General features: G+C 40.0%; 1 protein-coding gene across 12 annotated transcripts in view; it reads left to right on the forward strand.

Annotated features, from left to right (window-relative positions):
• Positions 1-22669, forward strand: part of RGS6 (regulator of G protein signaling 6) — a 629677-nt gene that overhangs the window by 10967 nt on the left and 596041 nt on the right. The window lies entirely within an intron of this gene.

Below are 22669 nucleotides of genomic sequence, written 5' to 3' on the forward strand. Positions count from 1 at the left end.
ACACATGGAAGCATGCATTCTACAAAGCCAGCTGAGGTGAGGTCCCCTGCATGGATGGGAACTGGTGGTGGCACTCTCTTGGAAATACCCCAGGCACCTGTGTTGCTCTCATGAAGATCTGGCTAGCCTAGAGCCCGGACAGAGAACTGCTATTATTTGCTCTTAAAAGAACACAACAGGCATTTTAAAATCATGTTAATTGTGTTTCTGAACGTTAGTTTTCTCATCTGTGAAAGAATAATTTAAAAAATACCCTTTGAGTATGTGTGACCATGAGGAGAATGCAGGACCCTGTATGAAGTATGGGGCATAGAAAGCACAGACACTTAAGAAGACGGGACTGTCACAACACAGTTCCTGTTTTCTAATAATTTTTAGAGTGAGTCTGTTGAGAAATCAGTATTTCAGGATAATGGTTCCTTTTTATTTTCTGTTCCTGAGGACTTGCTGTGTTAGTCCAGCATTTGAGGGGCTCCCAAGTCTCTGAGAATTCTGCTCCATAGTTCTCACATTGAGATTTGAGGAGGCTTGTAGAAAGCAAGTGGCCCAGATATCTGAGTGGGAGAAGGCAGCATGGGCAAGATATCTGTGGTAGCCAAAGATGCCTCTGTTTCCTGGAGGTGAAAGGCCATTAATCACCAGCAGGAAGAGAAGTGAAAAAGGAGACTGCTGCTGCATTGATAGGGCTTATGCCAGATACATAGAGCAAGCCCATGTTTTATTTTTTTCTCTGCATCCTTGGGGTTCCTCACAGTGCTTGGCACATAGTAGGAGTTTGGTAAATGTTTGCTGAGTTATTGAGTTGCAGAGTAACAGCTGTGGGTAGGGGAGGAAGGATGGGCTAGTATTGGTAGGAATTCATGGACTAATGTGGGTACATGGATTGGTATGAGTGTGGATGCAAGCTGCACATGGTTATAGCCCTCATTCTTATTGCTTGCTTGATTTTACCTGGCAAGATCTACTTCATATTCATGATATAGTAAGACTGTCATCCTAGTTTCTAGTTTTACATTAATGTTTGTCCATTCCATTGGGCTTTGGTCTGTTTGGCTTTTTTTTGGTTTTATAATTTATGTTTATAATTTTATCTCCACCTCCAGCACAAGACCAATACACATAGTAAATGCTTGATAAAAAATGGTTGCCTAAACGAAAACTTGCTCAGCCTACAAAATTATGGGTCTGTCTTATGGTTGTGGGCTGATCTTACAAAATAACCATCAGCATTGTTAAGCTTTTTGCAAATCAAAGTCCTTTAAGAGGTGTTAGGTGGTATTATGCTTGTTTTATAGATGGGGAACCGAGTGGAAACGAGGTTCAGTTACTTGCCCTAAGTCATTGAGGAACCAAGATTTAAACTCAGATCTTTTCTGACCCCATAGTCCTTGTGCTCTTTTATATAGCACAAGGTGGGGAATAAACACAGACCCTTCCCTTGAGATCATTTCACTTGTATTGGGGAGATGATAGGAATAAATAGAAAATTGGCAATAACAGATGTTAAAAGATAGTTTAGGAAAAAATGCAGGGGATTTTGTAAGTCAGATTTGGTAGCAAATAGATGATGAAGACAGTAAGTACATTATAGTTTAGTTCAGAGACAGCATTTTATCAGATCTAGAAGAGACAGGCTTTGGGAAACAGAAATAAATTTTATAGGTGCAAAAAGGGATAATGGCAAAGTTTTCAGATGAAAGGTCTTGATAATACAGTCATGTTTCACTTAATGACCAGGATACATTCGGAGAGATGTATCATTAGGTGATTTTGTTGTTGTGTGAACACCCTAGAATGTACTTACACAACCTGGATGGTATAGCCTACTATACACCTAGGCCGTATGGTGTAGTGCTCCTAGGCTAAAAACTGTGCAGCATGTTACTGTACTGAATACTGTAGGCAATTGTAGCACAGTGGTATTTTGTACTTAATTATATCTAAACATGGGAAAGATACAGTAACAATATGGTGTTATAATCTCATGGGACCCCCTTCATATATGTGGTCCATCACTGACTTGTGGTGCATGACTGTAACTGGCTATAAAACAATTGTTTGATTTCAGAGTAAGGGCTAATATGAACTCTTCATAGTTAAAGACATCTCAGACCACCCTAGCTAAAATAATAACCCCTGCCCCTTCTCATTGCTCTTCATTGTCTTAGTTGCCCTATTTTTGATCACAGCTTTATCACCATGACATTGCATTATATGTATTTATATATTCCATCTCCCTCTGCTAGACTATATATTCCATACAAGCAGGGACTCTCTTATTTCCTGTTGTAGATTCAGCATCTATCACAGATTCTGATTCATACTAATTGTTTAAGAACTATTTGTGAAATGAAGGAAGGAAGAAAATGCATTTCGAAAATGAGTTGTAAACTCAAACACTCAAAAGACCAGTTAGGTAAAGAAAATGAGGGAAACAAGTGAGGTTTCTTCCGCAATAGTAACAAGTTGTAATCTTTGGAAATCAAAAGCATGTTTTGTTTGTACATTACACAAATAGAAAGTTTTTACTCCCAGAAAGAAATACATTTATATCTATTTTTCTTGGAATATGGGGTCCTCTGACTCATTGTCAAGAGAGACCCGGATGCCAAATAACATTTCCTTTTCTCTAAAAGCAAAACAGCCATCCATGTGTGATGATGAATGGCACCTGACCCTGGGGGCCTCAGGGTTGGGGTTGCATTAGGGACAGTGGAGACTGTGTTTAAGTGAGAAGTATGTGCTGCTCAGAAAGCCCTGTTGTCGCCAAGTTTTAATTCATTTAAAAATTATTAACTAATTTCAGTTAGAAAAATATTATGTATATCTACACTGCCCAATCCAAGAGAAACACCTTTTGAGCTGGCTGCATTTTGTGGTGTGACCTCTCTAGAAGAAAAGATAACTCTAAAAAACATGTCCCATATATTTTCTCCTTAAACTTCTGTGGAAGTACTACAGTGTTTAGATTCCAAACCAAGCAGGAAGATGCCATTATATTATTTTGCTGACCATACCTCTTAATACAAAGACTGATTCAGCAGCTGGTCAAAATAGAAAGGACGCATTCACGAAGAATAAATTTATTGATTACATTTTAGACTTTTTTTTTTTTTTAAAGGGAAGGCACTTTCATTTTCAGGACAGCAGGTGGTTTAGGGCTTGGCTGTTGGTTTCTGCCGATAGCCAGGGGTATGTGACAGGAGACAAAGTAGTGGAACTCTCCTGATCTGCATTCTTCCCATTTGCAGAATAGGGCTGAGAAATTGTGATTGCTTTGAGATGGTTACTGAAAGAGAGTATGTACCTGGAAACAATCTCTGGTTTAGTCAACTATTAATGGGTTCGCGGGGGCGGGATGTTCCATACCTCAGGTCACAGCTGGTGTGGGGTCTCTGCTGCTCCTCCCCGCTCCTTGTCCTGCTGGTCCGTGTCAGACAGTGCATCTGTCTTCCTACCAAGGACCCGTTTCCAGATAATGATTAATTGGATATGGCTCCTGTGTTCAAGAAACTTAAAATTCTGAAGAAGGAAAACAAATGGAGAGATGGAATGTGGTAAGCAAGGCCTATATATGGAAAGTTAGGGAGAGATGACTTCCCACTGAGAGATTTCACTGAAGAGGCTAAGTAGATGAATTGAACCTTCGGGGAATGAGGGGTCTGGGGCCTGCAGAAATGGGGCCAGGGGACAGAGATGGCAAGAATGTGCTTGGGCATTTCAATGTAAACAGAAGTATTCAGGTGATCAAATGCAAAGAATGTGCAAAGAATACTTAATACTCCCCATACAGAGAGTGAGGTCCTTAAAAACCTCTCTGTCAGGAGGAGTCCGTGTTGATGAACTTAAAACTTTAATGAAAACAAGGATAGGGGAAATCTAGGTTTAAGCAAAACTGTTCAGTAAGTATTTGTCATGTTTACTGAAAGTAAAATGAGAAAACAAAAGTAGATTATGAGTGACATTTTACTCACCTTATGTTGGTAAGAGCAGTGTGTCACAGTGAATTTCCAGTTACTTCTTGCTGTTTTGCCGGCTGTCACCCCCGCTTACAGTGAAATTGCTTACAGGTGGTTTTGCTTTATTACAGGCAGTGCACAATTCTCATGCACAAGGGCACTCCTCCATGCCAGGCTCTGTATACAAACGTTTAGTGCCTTTCAGTCAGAGAGGCTGACTGCTGACTCCTGGGTCTCCCTGTGGCTAAAGGGTAAAGTAGATAGATACATCTTGGGATAAACTTTATTTAACTTAGTTGACATGACTGATTAGGAAGTCCTCAGATACCTCACCCCCGTGCACAGGGTATTTAGTGTCATGCCAAAGCATATGCTGCCAATTCCAGGTTTTCATTTTTTGGCTTCCTTTAGCTTTCAAAACTTCTCTGCAAAAACCACTTCCCCTGCCTGCCATCTGCCTTAAGACCCCCTCCCCCACTTAAAAAATATCTGTTTCTAATCCCAGAAGTCTTTTTTTGTTGTTTTCGAGACAGGGTCTCACTCTGTTGCCCAGGCTGGATTGCAGTGTGCGGTCTTGGCTCGCTGCAGCCTTGACCTCCCAGGCTCAAGTGATCCTCCCACCTCAGCCTCCCGAGTAGCTGGGACTACAGGTGTGTGCCACCACTCTGAGCTAATTTTGTATTTATTGTAGAGGCAGGGTTTCATCACGTTGCCTAGACTGGCGCGAGATTCTTATATTTTCTAATTATTCTTAAAATGACCAATTGATTATCAAAAATGTATTTGGAAATAGGTATAAGTTGAACTTTGCTTGTTAGAAATTCTTGGTTGGAGGAGTTTTCTGTAGTTAAGATTACCATGTTATTGGGTATATGAAGATGAACAGCGACGGATAAAACTAGAAGTACAAGTTGGGGCCAGTGTGAGAAGGAACTTGAATGCCATATAATAGTGATGATAGTGATGGGGAGTCAGTCTTCTCTCTGATGCAGACTAAACAAAAAATACAAATATGCCAACTGAACTGAAGCAAAATCCAAGTATCTCAAGCAAAAATAAATTTATCTGGCTGCATAATCAGAGAATTCAGGCCTAGCTGGATCCAGGGACTTAAATGACATTGTCAGCACTCTTACGTGACACCTTGTCTTCTTGACTTCCTCCTTCTATGACACAAGAGAAAAAGAAGATGGTCACTAATATTTCTATCCTCACGTCTTTTCAACAGTCACCTCACAGGGGAGGAATCTTCTTTCTTCCAGCGTCCTTATCTCAGTCTCAGGGAGGGACTTCGGTCCTGATTAGTCACATGTCTACGTTGGTTGGATCTGTGTGTCCGATAGTGAGGCATATGCTGGCCAGGACAGTCCACAGTGGTAACAGACGCAACCTCTGGATCCTTCATCATCCCTGCGGTTATAACCCTGCCATGATGTCACTTTTTGCATCACTGTACGTGAGAGGGCTGCAATGCCACCTTGAGAACCCAATATGCTGCATCCTTCCTCCAGATCTGCATTTATTTGCACTATTCTTTTTCAAACATACAATTCTACTGAAGTATAACATATTTATGTTATATGAAAAGTATTTATGTTATATGTAAAGTATTCAAATCATTGTTCAATAAATTTTCAAACAGTAAACACATCCATGTTATCTCTCTGAGATCGAGAAGGAGAATATTACCATTCTTCCAGAAACTACCTCATGGGCCCTCCCAGTAAGTACATATTTCTTTTTTCCCATTGGTAACCAGCTGATTTCCTTTCTCTCTCTCTCCCTCTCTTTTTTAAAGAGATGAGGTCTCGCTATGTTGCCCAGGATGGCCACGAACTCCTAAGCTCAAGCAATCCTCCCACTTCAGCCTCCCAAGTAGCTACCACTAACCTGATTTCTAACACTGTAGCTTTCTCTTTTTTGAAACAAATGAAATAAGTATGTAATCATACATATATGCCTGTACTCTTTCTTTCTAGATCCTTATGCACAACATTGTTTGTGAAATTCATCTATGTTGCAGTGTGTAGCAGTAAACTATTTTTATTGCTGTGTAGTATTCTACTTTGTGATATTCCACAAACCATTCATCTTCTCTTGAGGGACATTTGGGATATTTCTAGGTGAGACATATTATGAATAGTGCTGCTATGAATATTTTTGTATGTGTTTTGTGGCACACATATGAATGTATTTCTGTTTGGTATACACACCTGAGCCTGGATTGCTGGGTAATGGGGTGTGCATATGTTCAGCTTTATTCGATCCCTACAAAGGGTTTTCTTAAGTGGCTTTACCAACTTATATTCCTATCATCACTTCATGAGTGTTTCAGTTTCTTTATATCATTGGCAAGACTTGAGATTGTTAAATGTTTGAATTTTAGCCATTCTGGTGGGTGCGTAGTGGTGTCTTATGGCTTCAATTTGCATTTTTCTGGTGACTGATGATGTGCCTTTTTAATTTTTTTGCCACTTTTATTTGTCTTTTGCAGTGCCTGTTCAAGCTTATTGCCTATTTTTAAATTCGATTTTTAATCTTTTTCTTATTGAGTTATAGAAGTCTTCTTTTAAAAACAAATTTTTAATACAAATACTTTTACCTGTCATATGTATTTAAACTATCTTTTCCCAGCTCTAGTGGTTTGCCTTTTACTCTCTTTTGATGAATTGGAGATCTTACTTTGAATATAATCCAATTTATCAGTCTCTTCCTTTATGGTTATTGTTTCCTGTGCCTACTTAATAAATTGTTGCTTACCCTAAGGTTATGAAGCTACTCTATTTTAATTTATAGAAGCTCTTTTTTTTTTTTTTAGCCTTTATCTTTAGGTTGCAAAAGTCTACCTGTGGCTGATTGTTGTTTATGGTGTGAGAAAGGCATCCATATTTATTTTGTTTTACTTACGGACATCCAATAAACCCAGCACCACTTATTGAAAAATCTCTTCATTTCTACTGCTCTGAAATGTCACCTTTGTTATCAGTCACATTTGTGGTCTGTCTCTGTGTTTTCTAGTCCATTCCATTTTTCTATTTTTCTAATATAATATTGATAACACACTGTCTTAATTACATGAGTTTATAAGAGGTTTTGATATTCAGTAGTATGCACCCTCTAGTTTGTTCTTATTTAAGAATGACTTCTAAAGAACAAAGCTGGAGGCATCACACTACCCAACTTCAAACTATACTACAAAGCGAGCATCACCAAAACAGCATGGTATTGGTACAAAAACAGACACATAGACCAATGGAACAGAATAGAGATCTCAGAAATAAGACTGCACATCTACAACCATCTGATCTTCCACAAACATGACAAAAATAAGCAATGGGGAAAGGATTCCAGTTTTAATAAATAGTGCTGGGAGAAATGGCTAGCTATATGCAGCAAATTGAAACTGGACCTCTTCCTTACACCTTATCCAAAGATTAACTCAAGATGGATTAAAGATGTAAAGTGAAACCAAAAACTATAAAAACCCTAGAAGAAAATCTATGCAATACCATTCAGGACATAGGCATAGGCAAAGATTTCATGATGAAAACATCAAAAGCAATTGCAACAAAAGCAAAAATTTACAGATGGGATCTAATTAAAACAAAGAGCTTCTGCACAGCAAAACAAACTATCATCAGAGCGAACAGGCAGCCTACAGAATGGGAGATAATTTTTGCAACCTATCCATCTGACAAAGGTCTAATATCCAGAGTCTACAAGGATCTTAAACAAATTTACGAGCAAAAAACAACCCAATTAAAGAGTGGGCAAAAGACAAGAACAGACACTTCTCAAAAGAAGACATTTATGTGGCCAAAAACCATGAAAAAAAGCTTAACATCACTGATCATTAGAGAAATGCAAATCAAAACCACAGTTAGATACCATCTCACACCAGTCAGAATGGTGATTATTAAAAATTCAAGAAACAACATGCTGGCGAGGCTGCGGAGAGATAGATAGAAATGCTTTTACATTGTTGGTGGGAGTATAAATTGGGTCAACCATTGTGGAAGACAGTGTGGTGATTCCTTAAAGACCTAGAGGCGAATATCATTCGATCCAGCAATCCTATTACAGGGTATCAACCTAAAGGAATATAAATCATTCTATGATAAAGATACATGCATGTATATGTTCATTGCAGCACTTTTCATGATAGCAAATACATGGAATCAACCCAAATACTCATCGATAATAGACTGGATAAAGAAAATATGGTAATATACACCATAGAATACTATGCGGCCATAAAAAGGAATGAGATCATGTCCTTTGCAGGGACATGGATGGAACTGAAATCCATTATCCCCAGCAAACTAATGCAGGAGCAGAAAACCAAACACTGCATGTTCTCACTCATAAGTGGGAACTGAACATTGAGAACCTGTGGACACAGGGAGGGGGAGGGGAACGACACCTGAGGACTGTTGGGGATGGGGGCGATGGGGAGAGGGAGAGCATCAGGAAAAATAGCTAATGCATGCTGGGCTTAATACTTAGGCAATGGGTTGGTAGGTGCAGCAAACCATCATGGCACACGTTTACCTGTTTAACAAACCTGCACATCCTGCACATGTACCCCAGAACTTAACTTAAAATATAATTAAAAAGAATAGCTTCATTATTTCTAACCATTTGCATTACTGTATAAATTTTAAAATCTTTTGATGGAATTTTGATTGGGATTGCATTAAATCTCTAGCCTAAATTGGGAATAAATTAATGTTTTTACAGTGTTGACTATTTTAATCCATTAATGTGGAATATCCCTCCATTTATTTAGATCTGTCTCTCACTTCTGTCAGCAATTTTCTATCCCTCTATATTGTAAAATTATTGCACATCTTTTAAATATATATTCCTAGTATTTGACGCATTATGAATGATACCTTTAAAAATATATCATTTCCTGATTGTTGCTGATATACAAAAAATACAATTGAGTTTTATATGCTGACCTGTATTCACTGACTTTGCTAAAGTCACTGATTAATCCTAATAGTTCTGTGTATTAGGTTGGTGCAAAAGTAATTGCATTCATAAATTATTATGAATTTCCATGTACACAGTTAAATTACCTGTAAAAGAGTTTTTACTTTTTCCTTTCTAATTATTGCGACTTGTATTTGTTTTTCTTGCCGGTTGTATTAGCTAAGACCTCAAATATAATGGCGAATAGAAGTGGTGATAGTGAGCATTCTTGTCTAATTTCCAATCTCAGTGGGAAAGTTTTACTATTAAATAGTATTAAATATTTCTGTAAGTGTTTTACAAATACCATTTATCAGATCAAGCGAGTCCCCTTGCATTTAAAATTGGCTTAGAGTATTTTCATGAAGAGGTGTTGAATTTGATTAAATGCCTTAAAGCCATAATTACACAGAAGAGCGGGCTCACCTCTATACTTCCTTTTTCTCTTGGATCATGATCCCATGTGTCCTCATTGCCTTGGGAGTTCTTCTCTTTATACCTTATCTGCCTTTCTCGTTGTTCTTGAGGGCTGGACTGTTACAAGTTAGATCATCATTGGAGGAATTGGTACTGTAAATTCAAATTGTACTATTTTTGTCTGCCATCTACACGGTATGAGTAAAACTGTAAAACCCCCAAGAACCTATTCAATTGTTATTTCTTTGATCTATATTGCTTTTGCTTGGTGAACTTTATGAAAAGATTTTCTTTTGTTAAATTTTGCTATCTTAAGAAGAGGAAAAGGCTACCATTGCTGCTGCCAATGGAGGCATTATGGAGTCATTGAAGAGGTGCACCTTATATTACATTTAAATGCCTCGTTTTACATATAAACATACTGATTTTACATGTTCTTTTTTGAAAAAGAAAACAATGAAATCCTAAGGAATAAAACTGACATTCTTTAAAAAAGAAAAAGCCAATAGGAGTGCTTTTCTTCTTAGGTCCCCTGGGAACATGTCATCCTCTTCATTTCTTAGTCATCCACTTCTTGTGTATAAAAATTGGCAAAGCTTCTCTGTCACTCCCACTTCTTCTCTAGCAGTGATACAATCTTTCATGCGAAATAAGAGAATAATAAAATGTTATTTCTGCAGTCCCAATAGTCAGTAGTATTAGAAACTATAATCTTGGAACCCATACTTACAAAATATAAGTCCTCTCATGTGAGAAGAGAGGGAAGACCCAAGCTCTAAATGCTGACTCTTATTGCTAACCAGCAGAGTGACGTTAGAATGCAACTTGACGTTCCCAGGCCTTAGTGCCATCCTCTGAAAACCAAAGGCTTGGGCTTGTTCAAGGGACAGGAAAAATTATGATATAAAGGGCTAAATAGTAAATATTTTGAATTCTGGGGGCCATAAAGTCCCTGTTACAACAACTCAACTCTGCTGTTGTGGCGTAAAAGTGATCATAGACAGTAAACAAATGGGCGTTTATTTATAAACGTGTATTTATGGAAATACTCAAATGTCATACAGTTTTCATGTGTCATAAAATATTGTTCTTTCCACTTTTGTTCAAGCATCTAAAAATGTAAAAACCATTCTTAGCAAACAGATCATATAAAAACAGGCAACAGGCTTAGATTTGTCCCATGGGCCCAGGTTTACCAGCCTTTGAGCCGGTTAATTGTCAAGGGCTATTCCAGAGCTCTGTGTTAGCCTTTGATATGCTAGCCTTTTAAAAAAGATGTTTTTTTGTCCTATGAACATAATTCAAAAGGGTCTATTTCTTTCTTTTAGACCAATTATGAATAAGAAAAATACAATATGTTGTTTTTACCTTTATTCCTTCATCAATGCTTGTTCTTTCTTTTTATAGAGCCACGTTTCTGACCTGTATAATTTTCCTCTGCCTGAAGAACTTTTTGCATTTCCTGCATAGCAGGTTTGCTGGTGATAAATTTCCTCAGTTTTTGCTTGTCTGTGAAAGTCTTTATTTTTTCTCCACTTTTGAAGGATAATTGCACTAGATGTAGAATTCTAAGTGGGCGTTTTTTTTTTTTTTCCTTCTCTTCAACATTTTAAGAATTTCACTCCACGTTCTTGCTTGCATGGATTCTGTAATTCTTATCCTTGTTCTTCTATAGGTAAGGATCTGGCTTCTTTTAAGATTTCCTCTTTGTCTTTGGTTTTCTGCAGTTTGAATATGATATTCCTAGGTGTAGTTTTTGTTTTTTTTGGGTGTTTGTCCTGATTGGTGTTTTCTGACTTTTCTGGATCTGTGGTTTATTGTATGTCATTAATTTTGGAAAGTTCTCTGTCATTATTCCTTCTAATATTTATTCTCCTTTCTTTTTTCTCTTCTTGGGATTCTGATTACATTTATGTTACAGCTTTTGATATTGTTCTAGAGTTCCTGAATATTTTCCTCTGTTTTATTTTTCTCCCTTAATTCTTTCTCTTTTTAGTTTGGAAATTCATGATTGACCTTCAAGCTCACGGATTCTTTTAAAAAACTTTTTAATTTTTTAATTTTTGTGGGTACATAGTAGGCGTGTATACTTATGGGGTACATGAGATGTTTTGATACAGGTGTGCAATGCATAGTAATCACATCATGGAGAATGGGGTATCCATCCCCTCGAGCATTTGTCCTTTGTGTTACAATCCAGTTACACTCTTTTAGTTATTTTAAAATGTACAATTAAGTTGTTATTGACATTAGTTCCCCTCTTGTGCTATCAAATGGTAGTTCTTACTCTTTTTGGCCATTTGAGTCAGCTGATGAGCCCATGGAAAACCTTCTTCAATTGTTACAGTGTTTTTGATTTTTAGCATTTCCTTTTCAAAGGAGTTTTTAAACAGTGTTTCTGTCTCTCTGATTTCATTACCATTTACTTTCTCCATTAGAATCCTTAACATTTTTCATCGTAGTTATTTTAAATTTCCTGTCTGTTAATGACACAGATAATTCCAACATCCGTGACATATCTGAGTCTGATTCTGATGATTGCTTGTCTCTTCAGAATGTGTTTTTCTTGCCTTTCATCATGCCTTGTAATTTTTTGTTGAAAGCCAGACATGATGTATTAGGTCATAGGAACTGAGGTAGGTAGGCACTTAGTGTGAGGTTTTACTTAATCTGGCTAGGTGTTGGGCTGTGTTTAGTGTTTGCTGAGCTGTAGGTACTAGAGGCTTCAAATCCCCCGCAAGGGTCCTTGTTTTTGTCGCCTCTCTTGACTTTAGGTTTCCCCAACTACTCTTCCTCAGGGACACTGTGTCTTGGAAGTCTTTTATTTGTAATCCACTGTTATACCTGAGCCCGGTTGGTGTGGTGGTAGGGTGTACGTGAGCAGTAATGTTCTATTAACCATCTAATTAAGAGCAAAGATGGAAGAACTTCCCTTTGGTACATGGTAATGTTACAGGAAAGGGGTCCCAATCCAGACCCCAAGAGAGGGTTCTTGGATCTCACAACAAGAAAGAATTCAGGGCAAGTCCATAGAGTAAACTGAAAGCAAGTTTATTAAGAAAGTAGGGGAATGAAAGAATGGCTACTCCATAGATAGAGCAGCACTGAGGGCTTCTGGTTGCCCGTTTTTATGACTGTTTCTTGATTATATGCTAAACAAAGGTGGATTATTCTTGACTCCCCTTTTTAGGCCATATAGGGTAACTTCCCGACATTGCCATGGCATTTATAAACTGTCATGGCGCTGGTGGGAGTGTAGCAGTGAGGACAACCAGAGGTCACTCTCGTCACCATCTTGGTTTTGGTGGGTTTCAGCCGGCTTCTCTACTGCAGCCTGTTTTATCAGCAAGGTCTTTATGACCTGTATCTTGTGCTGACCTCCTATCTCATTCTGTGACGTAGAGTGCTTAACTGTCTGGGAATGCAGCCCAGTAGGTCTCAGCCTCATTTTACCCACCCCTATTCAAGATGGAGTTGCTCTGGTTCAAATTCCTCTGACAGCAAAACTTTTCCCCAGAAGAGAAAGGAAGATGGAGAACATGGTGGCTTCAATGAGGGCGTCTAAAGATGAGGGACTTGTCTTCTGCTAGCTTCCATTTCTTCCATGAATTTTGAAATGAGCTCATCAGCTAAGACTATGTGTTAAATATGAGCTGGGAAAAGATATGACAGCCATTTCAGAAAGGGAGAAACAAGCTTGGTAGGAAAACATTTTGGGTTTGGCAGGCAGTGTTGACTCTTCATTTAATGTTTGTGGCCATGAATTTAATGCAGCTAGTCAGCCTGATTGTGTGACTTCCTCTCCACCCCAAAGTGTTTGTCGGTTTGGATGGGAGCTTGGGGTTGATGGATAGTTGGGTTCCACCAGTGCTGGAGTTTTACAAGGATAGTATGACACAGAAAGGGGGTGTATTAGGGTTCCCTAGAGGGACAGAACTAATACTATATATATAGTATATATATAAAATAGGATATATGTATTCTTATATATTATATGAATATATACAATAGAATTATATATAATAGAATATATAATAGTGTGTGTGTATATATAGGAGTTTATTAAGTATTAACTTACATGATCACAGGGTCCCACAATAGGCTGTCTGCAAGTTTGAGGAGCAAGGAGAGCCAGTCCGAGTCTCAAAACTGAAGAACTTGGAGTCCGATGTTCAAGGGCAGGAAGCTTCCAGCATGGGAGAAAGATGTAGGCTGGGAGGCTAGGCCAGTGTTGCCTTTTCATGTTTCTCTGACTGCTTTATATTTGCTGTCAGCTGATTAGATTGTGCCCACCACATTAAGGGTGGGTCTGCCTTCCCCAGCCCACTGACTCAAATGATAATCTCCTTTGGCAACACCCTCACAGACACACCCAGGATCGATACTTTGCATCCTTCAATCCAATCAAGTTGACACTCTGTATTAACTATCACAAGGGGAGATGCAGGAGTAGAGGGTATGTGCAAGGGAGTGATTATGAGTGAGTATAATGATGGAGCCAGTGTGGATGGTGAAGGGGAAGTGAAGAGTAGTAATGGATAGTAAAAATGCTGCGTGTTCAATGGATTAAATGTCTAAACAAGTTTGAAGATTGTTTGCAGTGAATGCAGAGTAAGTGAGCTGAAAAGAGGAAGGGTGGACAGAGTGGAGGATGCTTGTAGTGGGATTTGGGGTGATGACAAAGTTTAGGATGTGGCCATGTGAGATAGTGACTCAGAAGGAAAAAGCGTCAGGTGAGAAAATAAGGAACTGAGAATCTGGCTTTTCTGGTAGGTCTTTGAGTCTGATGTTAAAGTGACTGAAAGTGGTGAAGGTGTTAGGGAAGCAGAAGCAACCCTCTGAGAGGCGGAAGCTGGAGTCTTCAGGGAATGAGAAGGCATAAGCAGGAGGGAGGTGGAAGACAGCAGTGAGGATGAGCAGAAAGTGGCAGAGCCAGATGGCCTGAGTGCCACAGAGCAGGGATTTGTGTTGGAGGGAGGGAGAGAAATCATTTGAAGCAGCAGTGGAGAGCCAGGAGGCTGCCTGCTCCACTCTCTGGTCTTGAGATATATGGCGTGAGGACAGAGGGCTGCAGGAGAGGAGAAAGCAAGTTTCTATTAAGGTCACAAGTTTAAAGTTCAGAGAGAAGATGGAAGGACATAGTGGGCATACTATTTACAGAAGTGTTCAAAGGGTGGGATGGGTCTGTGGGGAGTTGGAGGGGTTGGGGTTTCCAGAGCAGTGTGGAGTTCAGAGCCTTGGTGAGAGAGGATGCCTGGGTAGACCTGGTTTTCCAGCAGAGATTGCAGTAACAGGACTCCCAGGGCCAGCATGCCCTGTTACGTGGCGATCTTTCCACTTCTCCCTCCTAGCTTAATTTTTAGAAACTTTGACAGATGGAATGCAAAATTTTTTTTATTTTTACTTCAGAGATCAGTCCTCACCCTGTCGCCCTGGCTGGAGTGCAGTGGTATGATCATAACTCACTGTAGCCTCCAACTCCTGAGCTCAAGTGATCCTCCCACATCAGCCTCCCAAGTAGCTGAGACTACAGGCATGCACCACCATGCCTGGCTAATTTTTGTATTTTTTGAAGAGATTGGGTCTTGCTGTGTTGCCCAGGCTGGTCTTGAACTCCCAGGTTTAAGCAATCCTCCTGCATATGTGTATATGTGTGTGTGTGTATGTGTGTATGTATATATATACACACACATATCACACACATAGACATACACATACAGCTTTGGTAGTTTAATTAGTTTAGCCTGTCAGGGCAGCTGTGGTAGCTTAGAGACCATTGTATTTATTTGTAAGTCTTAAGGTAGGATTGGAGTGGAGAAGTCAACTTCACTGAAAACTAGCAAGTAGAATGAAGGAAGCATAGATTAGTTGAGGACCTACTATGTTTCAGGCTTTGTGCTAAACATCTACTTTATGTAGGTGATTTCACAAGATGGACATGTTGGAAAAACCATGGGCATTGGAGTCAGTCCTGGGTTTGAATTTTAGTTGCTTGGCTGACAAACTGTGTCACTTTGGGCAGGTCACCTATGTTCTTCAGTCTTACTTTTCTCATTCATAGAGTGGGAATAACAACATCCACCTGCTGAGGTTGCTGTGACGAGCTGTCCAAGAAATTCTAATGAGCAGGCCAGGCTGAGAACCACTGCTGCAGAGTGATTAGCATTTGTTCCATTTTATAGGTGAGGAAACTAAGGCCCAGGGGGGCTAAATATGTTGCTTATGGCCACACAGCACTTAAGTGACATAGCCAGGATTGAAAGCCAGTTTTTTGGACCCCAGAACCTTGTTGCATCCATTTCATTGAGTTTTTGCCTTAATACATGGGAAGCTAAAGGAGCCCCCCATCAGCATGTCTGCCCAAACATCAGGCAGCATGGGATGGGAGGAAGGGATCAAGTGAAGGGAAGGCGGGCCCTATGGAATCTAGGTCAGTGGTTTCCAAACCTGGCTATACTTACAAATGATTTGGAAAATGATTAATCTGTAAATCTCCAGGGACCACCCTAGGCCTACTGGATCAGAACTTCTGGAGCATGGGAACCAGGAGTATGTATATTTAGAATATCTTCCAGGTGATTCTGAGACTGCTAGCCTAGTTCTGGTCCTTGGGCAAGTTTTTGGGAACCACTGAATTCTAATCGATGTCCTAAAATGATCAAGTGATTATATCCTAGTAAAATACTGGGTGCCTTCCAGTGCCACCAAAATTGGCCTTTAGGGGTTGAGTGCTATTGCCGTACTTTAAGATCTTGGTGCATTACCTGAAACGGACACTCTGTCTGTCATTGAGCCTTTGAACTTCGAATATATAGGAAATGTCAAGTTGGCAGACTCTGCTATAACAGAAAGAGTGATTTGTTATTTAGAACTGTTGTTCTTCCTCCTTTCCCCTTGGGATTCCTGCCCACTCAGTCAGATTAGAGCTATATAAACAAGCTCGTACTACTGAGCTAGCACACATATTGTAATTTTTTTTCCTGAAGTGCTTAACAGTGCTGATGTCAGAAAAAAAATCCATTGGGTTTTAATGGGCTGAGGCAAACAATGAGAATTTGATATAATATGGAGGAGAGGAAATAACATCAACAGAAATTCTTATTTGGCAGCATAAATATTCAAACTATATTACAGTCAGGGTTTGATTACTTCTCCTACATGACATTTCGCTGAATAGGGTTTTGAGGTCTGGGCACTAAGAGTGGCAGGCATGATGTTTAAAGCTTTTAGCTGCAAGCCATGGTAATTTCAGTGACATTGTAGGGTAGTTGTAGTCGGTTCTCCTCTTAGCTCTGTATCAGGATCACCTGAGGAGGTCATTGGACCGCTGAAGGCTTCATCTCTGATGCACGAGTCAGAACATCTGAGGGTGGGGGTTGGGGTGGGATTCTCCATTGAATCTGATGCCAGTGGCCTGGGAATTTCACTTGGCCAAACATTGGCTTAGAACAAGGTCACTGGTCAGTTTCTACATTCATTCTGTGCTGGGGCATTTCCATGGCTTATTCTCTTCCTTCTTCAAAAGCAACTCTGTATGATGGACGAGTCTCATCTTCCAGGCAAGGAGCTGGAAATTTAGGGTGGGAGAGTCCATTGTCAAAGGCCACATAGTAGCCTTAGTGAGGCTAGAGCTGAGTGTGATTCCCAGTCTGACTTCAAAGCCCTTTCTTTTCCTATACCGTCGAGGCCCTTCCTTCCTGCTCTGCTCAACATTGTTAGCTGCTAGGCTTTGCTTATTCCAGAGGGGCTGGCATTATAAAGTAAACAGCAGGAATTTATTGTAACTGCAAGTTACAGATGCAATGTAAGTCTGGAGTAGACTGCAGGCACAATCCTGACTTTCAAGGATTCATGAATCTCTTTGTGTCACAGGTGCTCAATTGTCCTGTTATGCCTAGAGCATCCCCCTCACTATGTTTTCTACCCTCCCCACATATTCCTTCTTACCTAAATTGCTTGTGAATTCCAGAAGTGGATTGCTGAGTCCAGGCTGGTTCATATCAATAAACCTTGGGGAAAATCTTTATGTATGATGCTATACATGGGTCTTTGTTGATCAAGAGCCTTCTTTATTGGCCACTTTTAATGGCTTGTTATCCAGATGAATCTTCTGGAAGGAGGACACTGCATCCTGGTAGAATTTTCTCAGTCCCATCATTCATTCAAACATATTTAAGTACCTTCTGTGTGCCAGGTTCTGCTCTAAGTGCCAGGGAGAGAGGGGTGAACCCCAACAATAAAGTCCTTGCCTATGAAGAACTGGCTTTCTAGCAGAGGAAGTCCCTGATAGACAAGTAAACAAAGTCCCACAAATTCAGATAGGTGTAAATCCCTTTTATCTCACTCTCCACACTTGGCTGTCTCCCACTGAATCTTTCTGGGATCAGATTATCTTTGTGGCTTTTTTCTCTTGACTGTCTAGCACAGAGCTGAGCCACTTCTGGGGCTTCAGATTTCTATGCCTGTGTGTGTGCATAGCCTTGGCTGGAATGGCAAACTTTGCCTCTCCCAGGCTTCTGCTCATCTGTCACCTCCTCCTACTCTGTGCCATCATAATTGAGCAACCACATATAACAGTGTCCTTTCTGTGAACACATCTGTTATTCCTACCAGTCTCTGAACATTTTAAGGAGAGGATCTGTGTCTGACTTATCTGTATATCCCCAGGGCCTAGCATGGAACCTTACAAAAGTAGAAGCTCAGTATATTTGCTCAAAGAATAAATGTTGAGTCCCAAAGAACCTCAGGGTGGGTGGTGTGGTATAGGAATTCCGTCATGGGGAGGGATGCTGAGTCAGACAGGGGATGCTCCACTGCAGTGGTTTTGTGATTTATTCTTTGAGACATTGAGCGCTGTCATGAATAGAGGAAATGGGCTGAGATATATGCAGTAATGACAGAGACAGGTGGCATGGAACATTCTGGTGAGTCTTTGAAGGAAAGTTAGAAATGTGAGGTTCTGAGGGCCTAGCTCAGAGCTGGAAGGAACTCTAAGGATGCTAGATTTTATAGCCAATGCCCAACTGAGGTCCAGGGAAGCTGTGTGTCCTCGTTCTGATAGCTGGCTAGTTGCAAAGGAGCGAGGGGTGGGGCGATACCAGGACTCCTAGTTCAGAGGGCTTTTCATTATGCTGGGGCTGTGGTGTGTGACAGGTAAGGGATTAAAAGCGCAGAGAAGAGAAGGAACTTGCCTAAGATCACACAGCTAGGAAGTGGTGGAGCCTAGATTCAGACATGGATCTGTCTGATGAGAGGCAGCTTGTAACCACCAAGCTGTATTGTCTCTTCTTGGAGATTGTGAAATGTAAGGTCCTAGCCCATTTTCAATTTTCCTCTTGGGTTAGCTGTGAGTCCATATAGGAAAATAATATTAACATGCTTTCTTTTGATATGCAGTTACATGTTTTCACAAAAATGTTCACATTCTTCAAATGTTAATATAGAAGCCCCTGGGTTGTTTACTGTGTGTATGTACATGTATATGTAAGTACAATGGAGAACACTCTGTTTTTCTCTACCACTAAATTTAAACACTCCATTTCTATTGTACTCCATTTAAAAGAAGTATTTTACATCATACTATAATGAATGAAAACCTAGTCCTTTAATTTCACAAGCCTCAACTTTAATAGTCAATGAATTTAATTAGAAAATCTTTACCTATGTAGGTTTCACATCCAGTTCTCTCTAACATCTGTTGACATGTGGACTAGAAAGTATATTATTATTTTAGAAATGATTCTTTCTAGATACAGGAAAGCTAAATAGCTTGTCTGAGTTTCAAAACGAGTTAATAGAGGAACCAAAAATAGAAACATTTGTACTGCATACGAGGCTTACTAAAATTCTTAACACAGAGACTATCTGCATTCACTTAGTAGTTTCAAGTCTAGACTCTGGAACATCAGCCTGTTTTAACACACAGAAATGGTTCTGTTGGTGGGAGGGGAGAGGGAGGCCTGACACGTTTGTTTCTAGGTCATTTCTAACCTTGCTATTATAATACAGTTTTCTAGGTAGAAGAGAATATGCTCATTAAAGTGAAAGTGTTCATTTTAAAATAAAGCAACAGAAACCTAAAACGTCTCTATTACATAGATACATGAGTATATATAAATGAACTCAATTTTTGTTTTCATGCTCTGTCATATTCTGTATTAAGGCAAAGGAGTAGGCAACTAAGTAGTTGTTTAAAAATAAAACTGTGTTCATTTAATTTTAAAAGCCATTGATTAGGATAATCAGTGTTTCCATGTAGTACTATATTCATAGAAATCCTGATATTGGGCCAGGCATAGTGGCTCAGGCCTGTAATCCCAACACTTTGGGAGGCTGAGGCAGGCAGATCACAAGGTCAGGAGATCGAGACCATTCTGGCTAACACAGTGAAACCCCATCTCTACTGAAAATACAAAAAAATTAGCCTGGTGTGGTGGCAGGTGCCTGTAGTCCTAGCTACTCGGGAGGCTGAGGCAGGAGAATGGCGTGAACCCCGGGGGGCAGAGCTTGCAGTGAGCCGAGATAGCACCACTGCACTCCAGCCTGGGTGACAGAGTGAGACAAAAAAAAAAAAAAAAAAAAAAGAAATCCTGATATTACAATGTATAGAGATAATATTATAGAATGATGCTCTTTACCTCTTTATGTAATCTAATTTTAAAAACCATTGTAATTTATAAATAGTGAAGAAAGCAGATAGTGTTATTCGAATGGGATATTTTGGGCAATTAAATTCTTAGCATAAATTACAAATTCCTCTCTCTCTCCCATTTTCCATCCAAATTTGTTTTTATGGAATGACCTTTGGTAGCAACTTGTTTTATAATAAAATGTTTCCCAAGTTTTTATTTTAAATTGAAATAGCCTTTTCTGTCACGTATGGTTATTTCTTTGATGAAAAGCCTATGAATTTTGTGCAAGTAACCCAGGCAGCCTCTTAGATTAGGGATAACATTTGTATAGAACTTTTATGGCTTTATACTCTGCTCTCACACTCAGCTTATTTGACCCTTACCTGTGGGGAACTTGGTGGAATTCACATTTTACTGCTGAGGGCAGTGTAGAGGAAGGTGCCTTAGCACGACTTGGAGCATATAGCAGGTGTTCAATATATTTGTTTTAAAGGGAAATTAATAAAAGAAACCCAACAGATTCTTGTACTTGCTCAAGGTCACACAATAAATATAATGTCACACCAAGGATTGAACTTCCTTCTTCACTCAAAAATTCCATATACTTGTTCTTATTTCACTGTTACCTTTTCAGGCTTTTCAAAAAGGCCAAATTAAATGTATTTATTTTTCTGAATTGAGGTGAAATTCACATAACATAAAATTAGCCATGTTAAAGTGTATAATTCAGTGGCATTTCTTGCTTTCACAGTGTTCTACAGCCATCACCTCTATCAAGGCCCCTGAAGGAGACCCCGTATCCATTAAGCAGTCACCCATTCCATCCTTCCTGCAGCTACTGGCAACTACCAATCTGTTTCTTGTCTCTACGGATTTACCTATTCTGGATATTTCATAAAAATAGACTCAAACAATATGTGACGTTTTGTGTCTGGCTTTTTTCACTTAGCGTGTTTTCACTTAGCATGTTTTCAAGGTTCATCCACGTTGCAGCATATAGCACATTGTAGTACTTTATTCCTTTTTATTGCTCAATGATATCCCATTGTATGGATACACACGTTTTATTTATCCATTCATCCACTAATGGACATTTGGGTTGCTTCTACCTTTTAGCTATTGTGAATAGTGCTGCTACGAACATTTGTGTACAAGTATTTGGTATTCGTTTTCAGTTATTTTGTGTATGCACTTAGAAGTGGAACTGCTAGATCATGTGGTAATTCTGTGTTCAACTGTTTTTGAGGAACCACTAAGCTGTTTGTTGTTGTTGTTGTTGTTTTTTTTTTTTTGAGACGGAGTCTCGCTCTGTCGCCCAGGCTGTAGTGCAGTGGCCGGATCTCAGCTCACTGCAAGCTTTGCCTCCTGGGTTTATGCCATTCTCCTGGCTCAGCCTCCCAAGTAGCTGGAGTAGCTGGGACTACAGGCGCCCGCCACCGCGCCCGGCAAGTTTGTTTTGTATTTTTTAATAGAGACGGGGTTTCACCGTGTTAGCCAGGATGGTCTCGATCTCCTGACCTCGTGATCAGCCTGTGTCGGCCTCCCAAAGTGCTGGGATTACACGCTTGAGCCACCGCGCCCGGCCCCACTAAGCTGTTTTCAACAGTGACTGTATCATTTTACATTCCTACCAGCAATGTTTGAGGATTCTGATTTCCCTATATCCTTGCCAAGACTTACTTGAGGGTTTTTTTTTTTTTTTTAAATTATAATAATCTTAATGGGTATGAAGTGGTATCTCCTTGTGGTCTGGATTTTGATTTCCCTAATAAAATATTCATTTTTTTTTTTTTTTTTTTTTTTTTTTTTTTTTTTTGTTGAGACGGAGTCTCGCTCTGTCGCCCAGGCTAGAGTGCAGTGGCCGGATCTCAGCTCACTGCAAGCTCCGCCTCCCGGGTTTACGCCATTCTCCTGCCTCAGCCTCCCGAGTAGCTGGGATTACAGGTGCCTGCCACCTCACCCGGCTAGTTTTTTGTATTTTTTAGTAGAGACGGGGTTTCACCGGGTTAGCCAGGATGGTCTCGATCTCCTAACCTCGTGATCCGCCCGTCTCGGCCTCCCAAAGTGCTGGGATTACAGGCGTGAGCCACCGTGCCCGGCCAAAAATATTCATATTTTAATGCATAGAATTAATCAGAAAATGAGCTTTGGCAAGGTGAGCTCAACAGCAAAATGATTGGCTTCATTTGTCCTCAGGAGGTTATTTAAGACTGCCGCAGCCGGGTGCAGTGGCTCGTGCCTGTAATCCCAGCAGTTTGGGAGGCTGAGGCAGGTGGATCACCTGAGGTCAGGAGTTTGTGACCAGCCTGACCAACATGGAGAAACCACGTCTCTACTAAAAATACAAAAATAGCTGGGCGTGGTGGCACATGCCTGTAATCCCAGCTACTCGGGAGCCTGAGGCAGGAGAATCTTTTGAACCCAGGAGGTGGAGGTTTCAGAGAGCCGGGATCGCACCACTGCACTCCAGCCTTGGCAACAAGAGCAAAACTCCGTCTCAAAAAAAAAAACAACAACAACAAAGACTGCCATATATTCACTCCTGAGGTGTGCGATTCTGAGCTGAAAATCAACAACATGTTGTTTGGGGATTAGAAGAATATTTGTGGATAGTAAGACTACAATCATTCCCTAACTTAAAAAAGAATCACGTAATATGTTTTGTGTTCATGGCATCTGCCAAAA

The sequence above is a fragment of the Theropithecus gelada genome, chromosome 7b (genome assembly GCF_003255815.1).
Source record: "Theropithecus gelada isolate Dixy chromosome 7b, Tgel_1.0, whole genome shotgun sequence".
Lineage (NCBI taxonomy): Eukaryota > Metazoa > Chordata > Mammalia > Primates > Cercopithecidae > Theropithecus > Theropithecus gelada.